Here is an 8,489-nt window from a genome sequence, read left to right as displayed (position 1 = left end):
AAAGACGCCTTTTGAGTTATTTAAAGGTTGGAAACCAAGTTTGCGACATATACGCGTTTGGGGATGCCCGTCTGAAGTAAGAATTTACAACCCACAAGAAAAAAAGTTAGACTCAAGGACCATTAGTGGATATTTTATTGGATATGCTGAAAGGTCTAAAGGGTATAGATTCTATTGTCCGTCTCATAACACTAGGATTGTGGAATCAAGAAATGCAAAATTTCTTGAGTATGACTTGATCAGTGGGAGTGATCAATTTTGGGATATTGTTTCGGAAAAGGATCACTGTGAAGCTCAACCCTCTAGGTCAAGTGACAGATTGATTGTTATCCACACCCCTCAAGGACAAACAGGTGTTAGACAGCCAATTGTTGAAGTTCCACAAACTATTAATAATGATCAAGTAGATCAACTTGTAAATAAGGAACAACAAGATATTGTTGTACAACCAGTTGAACAACATGCTCTTGAGGAGAATGTTGAAACAACGTTTAGAAGGTCTACTAGAGAAAGAAAATCAGCTATATCTAGTGATTATGTTGTGTATCTTCAAGAAACAGACTACAACATTGGAGCCGAAAATGATCCTGAAACGTTTTCACAAGCCATGAGTTCTAAGGAATCAGACTTGTGGCATAATGCCATGAGAGATGAGATGGATTCTATGGCATCAAATCGAGTCTGGGATCTCGTTGAGTTGCCTAATGGTGTAAAAGCCATTGGATGTAAATGGGTTTTCAAAACAAAGAAAGACTCACAAGGTAACATTGAGAGACATAAGGCAAGACTCGTTGCCAAAGGGTTCACTCAGAGGGAGGGAATTGACTATACGGAAACATTTTCTCCTGTATCTAAAAAGGATTCTCTCCGAGTAATTATGGCGTTGGTAGCTCATTTTGATTTTGAGTTACATCAAATGGATGTGAAAACGGCATTTCTTAATGGTGATCTAGAGGAAGAGGTTTACATGAAACAACCAGAAGGATTCTCCTCTAGTGATGGTGAGCACTTGGTTTGCAAGCTAAATAAATCCATATACGGTTTGAAACAAGCCTCCCGTCAGTGGTATTTGAAATTTCATGAAGTTATTACTTCATTTGGTTTTGAAGAGAACGTCATGGATCAATGTTTATACCAGAAGGTTAGTGGGAGTAAAATTTGTTTTCTTGTACTGTATGTGGATGATATTTTACTTGCAACCAATGATAGGGGTTTACTTTATGAAGTGAAACAATTCCTCTCCAAGAACTTTGATATGAAGGATATGGATGAAGCATCTTATGTCATTGGCATTAAGATCCATAGGGACAGATCTCGATGTATTTTGGGTTTGTCTCAAGAAACCTATATCAATAAAGTTTTAGAGAGATTTCATATGAAGAATTGTTCACCGAGTATAGCACCTATTGTGAAGGGTGATAGATTCGATTTGAGTCAATGCCCGAAAAATAATTTTGAACGGGAACACATGAAGAACATTCCATATGCTTCAGCTGTTGGAAGCCTTATGTATGCTCAGGTTTGTACCAGACCTGACATAGCATTTGTTGTTGGAATGTTGGGAAGATATCAGAGTAATCCAGGTATAGACCACTGGAAGGCTGCAAAGAAAGTAATGAGATATCTTCAAGGTACAAAGGACTACATGCTCATGTACAAACGAACTGATAATTTGGAGGTGATTGGCTACTCCGATTCAGACTACGCTGGCTGCATTGACTCAAGAAAATCAACATCTGGTTATATTTTCATGCTAGCTGGTGGAGCTGTATCTTGGAGAAGTGCTAAGCAGACCTTGACTGCTACTTCCACTATGGAAGCTGAGTTCGTATCCTGTTTTGAGGCTACCTCGCATGGTGTATGGTTGAAGAGTTTCATATCTGGGCTTAGAGTCGTGGACTCTATTTCAAGGCCATTAAAGTTGTACTGTGACAACTCAGCTGCAGTATTTATGACTAAGAACAATAAGAGTGGAAGTCGAAGTAAAAACATCGACATCAAATATTTAGCCATAAGAGAACGTGTTAAGGAAAAGAAAGTGGTCATTGAACACGTTAGCACTGAGTTGATGATTGCGGATCCTTTGACTAAAGGCATGCCACCAAAGAATTTTAAGGATCACGTAGTACGAATGGGACTTGGTTCCATAATGTGATTTACATTGTACGAATATTTATTGAAACTCTTAATTCAGTTGATGATTTCTCATATGGTTTTGTGCACATATTTATTCATTCGTTTATTTTGAGAAATCTCATTCGGTTTGGACTTTGGAATAGACATATGGTTTATTCATTAAGTTGTATGGGATAGTGTTGAGAGACTTGATATAGTGTAATACATGGAAGATAATACTCACTATAAGAGGACCTATCGCCATGATTCATATATTTTGTTTCTCTATATGATATGTGTTGAACTATATGAACCAAGTGGGAGGATGTTGGGATTTTTTCTTTAAGATTCCCAAATTAGTTAATGATGGGAATTATTTCAATACCCTTTGGAATTCCAAATTAATTTCAATACCCTTTGGAATTCCCAAATTAATTTCAATACCCATTGAAATTCTCAAATTAATTTCAATAACCGTTGGAATTCTTTGGTGTTTTTAAGAGAAATAATTTTCAGAATGTGGTTCATATAGTGTCTAAGTTCAATACATGAATTTAGTAACATTCCATAATGTGGTCACATCCATTGAACTCTGTGATGGGCAGAGTACTATAAATTAGATGTGATGCTTGCTGTTTTGGTCCCTAAGCTTGCTCCTCTTCATTTTATTTGCACCATCGGGTTGTGAGTGAGAAAAGCTTAGAAGATCTATAACAGAAAATTTGTCGTGTGAGTTGTGAGTGTCGACTCTGTTCGTTTAAGTTATGGCTGGAGGTATGTATGATCCTATCTTGTTTCCGCTAATCGATTTAAAAATTAATTTTGTAAATCGAATATGGTATTTAGAATCTTTTACATCATTTACACCTTCCTTCTTTCTATGTTCCATTGCGTTAGGAGCTCGCTCCGACGATGTTTCTTCTCCACTGAACGTCCAATGTGTCTGGGGCATTTGTGTTAAATCACGATTCTGGCGAGTACTTTTCTCTCCAACCTTAGTTATTATTCTCTTCTCCTCTTTTTGGTCTTTCCCTTCATTATTCCCATGATTTAGGATCTATTTTTATGTAAAAAATGAACTTCGGTGCTAGATATGTAATACATAAGAATTATGTCATTTGTTTGTAAAATTGAAGTTTAGGTGTTAGATATGTAATACATAAAAGTTGTGTGATTTGTATGAAAAAATTGAAGCTTGGGTGTTAGATCTGTAATAGGTAAGAATTAAGTAGAATGTATGTAGAAAATGAAGTTTAGATATTAGATATGTAGTACATATGAATGAATTGAGTTGAATGTATGTAAAAACTGAAGTTTTGGTTGTAGGTATGTAATACATAAGAATTGTACCGTTTGTATGCAAAAATTAAAGTTTTAGTAATATAATGATTAAGAATTGAGTACTAACTTGAAGAAGTTGCATGTCTCATCAATACAACTTTAATTTTTTTTGTTTTGTGTGAATCATAATTTACTTGAAGCTATGGTCATAATCTCTCTCTCCCTAAAAACACAATTTACTGTCACACAATGATTAACCATCATCAATGGGAAATACATCCTATCATTTACTAATTGTTTCATCTTTCAACAATCTTAACATGGCAAAATCACTTTTAATCCATCTGTAAAAGATTACTGTATTTAATGCATGAAGAGATACTAAGATGAAATCATTTTGCATTATATGTTAGTCTAAACAATTAGAATTATTACTCTATAACCCCACAATATCTCATTAGCCTCAAAGTCCATCATATATTTAGAGCTGACAGTTTGAGAATATTCACACAACAAACACATATACAATACACAATTATAAAATATATAATATTTTCTCTGCGTCTTTCTCCTATATTCACACCACTCATCATGTCACTTTGATAATGCTAAACAAACTCATCCCATTTATGCTCACTACAGTCCTCGCAACCCCACTAATAATGGCAAATTTACTCCTGTTACGTATATTAGACTGTGATAACCGCTAAAAATTCCATCTATTATTAATACTTGCATATCAATCATGATTCTGCAATTATTTTATGCTCCAAAATACTGAAGTCTGCATGTTGACGTTTATTTAATATTGTAATATGATGAAGTTTTATTGTAGTAAATATAAGAGAATATGCCTCCTTGGCAAATAAATTTTTTTCTTATGGTTTATATATATATATATATATATATATATATAATTTTGTTTGCTTGCATTTTAAGTTCAAAATGATTAAAGTGATTATCATCACGTAGATAAAATATTGTAATTAGTAACAACAAGGAAAATTATTTTATTTATTTATTTATTTATTTTGTTCTTGCATCAAGATATTATATATATATATATATTCAACAAAGAAATAATTGAAGGCTATGATACGAGCCCCGATTATCCCTATGGGCCTATAATTTGAGTACCACATCTTACACTCGCGGGAATCGCAGATTAGAGGGTATATATATATATATTAAAAGCATAGTAAATATCATGATTCAGCGCATCATCAAACCACCAGCGTCATTAATGTTCTTTTCCAAAATATATGCATGTTCCGTTGTCATCTTTTACAGAGAGAACGTAGGTGCTTTAGAAAATTTACCAAAAGGATGACCGAGAAGGAACCTTTACTGGTCAGTTTCTTAATTTGATCTTTAATCGAGAATCTACAGTATCAGCACTTTCTTAGTCACTCGACGCGAGGAGCTAAAAATAATTTCAAATATAAGAATTGTTGGAATGAGTTGCTAGAGAGAAACCATACTTGCGTTTGGACTATAAAACTTCAGCTTTTTTCCTTCCGATGAGACCATGACTCATTCTCTCAGACTGTATCTCCTGCCTGTAATCATAGGGTCAGTTTAGGAAATCTGTTTGGAGGATTGCAAATATAATTAAAGTGCCATTATTTAAAATACAGATTTTCAATATTTGTTCTAGACATTGTATTCTTCTTCTTTTGAATAAATCAAACATCCTTTTTACTGCTACCTTATTTTAATGGATCTGATTAGAACAAGATAGTGTCATCATAAATGATGAATCCTCAAGAAATTTTTATAATCAGACATGAATCTCGATGTATTGTGAGCAATTAATAATAATTCAAAATTAAATTCAAAATCGCCCGGACCCCAATATTAACAAGTTTATAGTTAAATTGAGTTCATGGACAAGACGAAACTAATGATATTGAAAGTGTTCCAATAAACGTCTAAATAAGCACAAATTAAATGTTTGAAGTATTGTCAAAGGTTTTGGTGTATTCATGTGAGTCAAATTCGTGATATTTTTTGCATAATTTTCAGGTTTTGTTTCTTTATTATTATAATTTTATGCTTGTGAAAGGTGCTTTTATCATATTTTGAGGGTTACATGTTTTGAGAGCGCTTCAAAGAGTCAAAACACGAAGATTGACCAAAAATGAGTCTGACGCATTTACGCTGCTCTTTGGCGTAGCTACTCAAGGTCCTATGGATAAAAGGGCGAAGGAACACATGAACGACGTAGAGGGCAGAATAATTCTACTGGTATCGATGTAACTACGCCTCAAAGCGGCGTACATATGTCGCGTTCGGAAGTAGTTATGTCGTGTTCCGCCAAGGCTTATTTTGGCAAGTGTTGTGAAGGTAGTTCGAGCTATGATTATATAAGGAGATGTATAAATGATTTAAAGGTACTCTACAACCTACGTGAACAACTACAACCTACGAGGTCCACAATTCGTGCAGCTCTCAACTCCGGCTCCCATGACGTAAGGAAGTTATCGCAGCTCACCGCCACAACCAACATGACCAACTATGACCTACATGATCCACAGCTCCTGCAACTTCTAATTTCACCTCTTGCAGCCTATAGAAGTCGTCGCAACTCACCAATATGATCTATTTGACCAACAAAGGCCCACACGACTCACAACTTCTACAGCTTCCTACTATGACCTCTTTGGGTAACCGACGCTCCTGAAGCAACTATCTTTTACTCACATGACCAATTACTACCATGACTTTCAACTACGACCAATACATAAGTTGGTGATATAACCACTGTCTACAATATCTACAGTAAACTACTGCCCCCATAGCAATCGATTATAGCTCATGCAGTTTGCTATCATCTAGAACTACATCCATTACAGCCCGACTACGACTATTATTGAAGAACTAATGTTGTGCATTTACAATGATCATCTTTGTAATTCCACCATCTCTAATTCAAGAGAAGAGTTGATCTATGTACTCATCATTTATAGTGAATTATTTAAATTAGGCTAGGTTGTGTGATTTTTTCTCCTTTTTTTCAGTGTTTTTCATGTAAAAAGTTAAGGTGCTTCCTTCTACATCTTTAATTACCTGAATATGTGATATGTTTTCATGCAAGACTAAAACTATAATTCTTTACTCTATCGCCCGACACACATCATATTGCAACTGAAATGTAATGTATTTGAAATACTAGTTATTTCATTTGATGTAAATGTAAGAATTCATAATTTTGTGTTGGATTTAAAGAATATGAAATCAAAATAAAACATGCTTAATGATAGAGGCAATGAGGAGTAGAAGTGACGGGCAAGCTATTGGCATCGGTTGCGGGCTATTGGGGCGGGCTACAGTAAAATTAATTAGTTGATTCATGAAATCAATATCAAAATTTTTAAACCCTTATATTTAGTTGAGGGAATCAAACAGCCCCTAAGGTTAATATTCTATCCACCTCCACTTCAAAACCCTACCTGTAACCCTAATTGAGTAAAAGTAGAGTACCTGGAGAGGAAGAAAGGGAGAAAATGCGATCAAAGGCGTAGAGCTAATTAAAGTGGATAAAAAGGAAATAAAAAATGAGGTAAAGTTGGGTCCATGCCTTGACAAAAGATCATTTCTAAGCTCTTTTCCTTCCCCTCCTTCAATTGAGGACCACGGGAAAAGAGGCTAAAGAGTAAAGACAACATTTGACGTTAACGTCTGAGACCATCTGCCCCAACATCAAATCAAAGGATAATGCTAGGAAGACAATATCAACTGAAAGCTAAAGAAATCTAAAGCTCTCGGTGCAGCTGCGTCTCATCCACGGAAAAGCATTCCCACAATTTTTAAAAGGAAAAGAAACCTACATCTCTTTTAAAAGCTTTGTTTAAAGTAAATCCACAAGTAAAAAAGTTTTTTTTTTTTGTTTTTTAGGATTTTTATAATAGTCTGATTAATTTTTTTTTGTGAAGTTTTCAAAATTTCATTTTATTTTTTGGATAATTACATAGAGACCACCTTAAACATTGACATTTACTAATGAAGCTGGATTTACACCTGCCATTCTTCTCAAAGCTTTTGCAGTCCCCATCAACAACTAATTCTCTAGACATTTATAACATTAGATTGTACTCAGAAAAATAGATGTGTCATCCAAAATAGTAGCTTTCCATTGCTATCTTTGATGGACTAAATGTCATCTCAATATCTTTTTAGTTTGAGTTATTATGACTCGTTCAAATCTTTGATTTGTTAGTTGTTCGGTCTTGGATTGATCTTAGATGAACATCATTGCTGTTCTTTGCTGCTCCTAAATTTGTCATGTAGATATTTTGAGAATTGCTGTAGATAATCTATCAAAATGTTTAGACAGTTTTTTTGGGAAAAGAAAAAGAGATGAGACCAATTTCAATTAAGTCGATAGAAAAATCAGGTAAAAAATTTTTTCAGCATTTGACTCTTTCATTTGTTATAACCATGGCATAGACAACTTCAAAATGGTACTCATAACTCGCTATTAAGTGCTTTAGCGGTAGCAATCGTCGTCGTTGGCCCCTAATACGCCTTTTAGGATTTTGCTTATGGTTGTACTCATTTGATCAATTGTTAGGCCAAAAGTGAGATATATTTAGACCATATAATGTGGATGTTGGCTATTTAAATTTTAATAAAAATAATAGAAACTCTAATTTTAACATTTATAAATATATCATTTCCCTACTCATTTTGCACAAAATTTTCACATAAAGAAACATTCATCATAATTAATTTCATACCTTTAAGCACCACGTGGAATCATTTGTCATCAATCGTCATGCAATGGTTGTCTCCAACTCACTACTTCTCGACTCCTTTTATTACTAACACAATAGTTCTACCATAGTTCAACTCTTATTATATATATTGTATTCATGCTTTCTTCGATTTCAAAGAAAGGCAGCTTTTTTAACTAAATCTCACACTATAATTAGGGCTGTCAAAACAGCTTGTTGTTCGCGAACAGCTCATGTTCAGCTCATTAAGAAGCTCGTGTTCGACTCGTTAATTTCATTCGATAAGTTAACAAGCCGAACACGAACTAAGATGTGTTCGTTCGTGTTCGGCTCATTTTGGCTCGAAATACTACTCAT

This window comes from Phalaenopsis equestris, unplaced genomic scaffold (genome assembly GCF_001263595.1).
Source record: "Phalaenopsis equestris unplaced genomic scaffold, ASM126359v1 Scaffold000610, whole genome shotgun sequence".
NCBI lineage: Eukaryota > Viridiplantae > Streptophyta > Magnoliopsida > Asparagales > Orchidaceae > Phalaenopsis > Phalaenopsis equestris.
Note: the sequence above shows the minus strand (reverse complement) of the source record.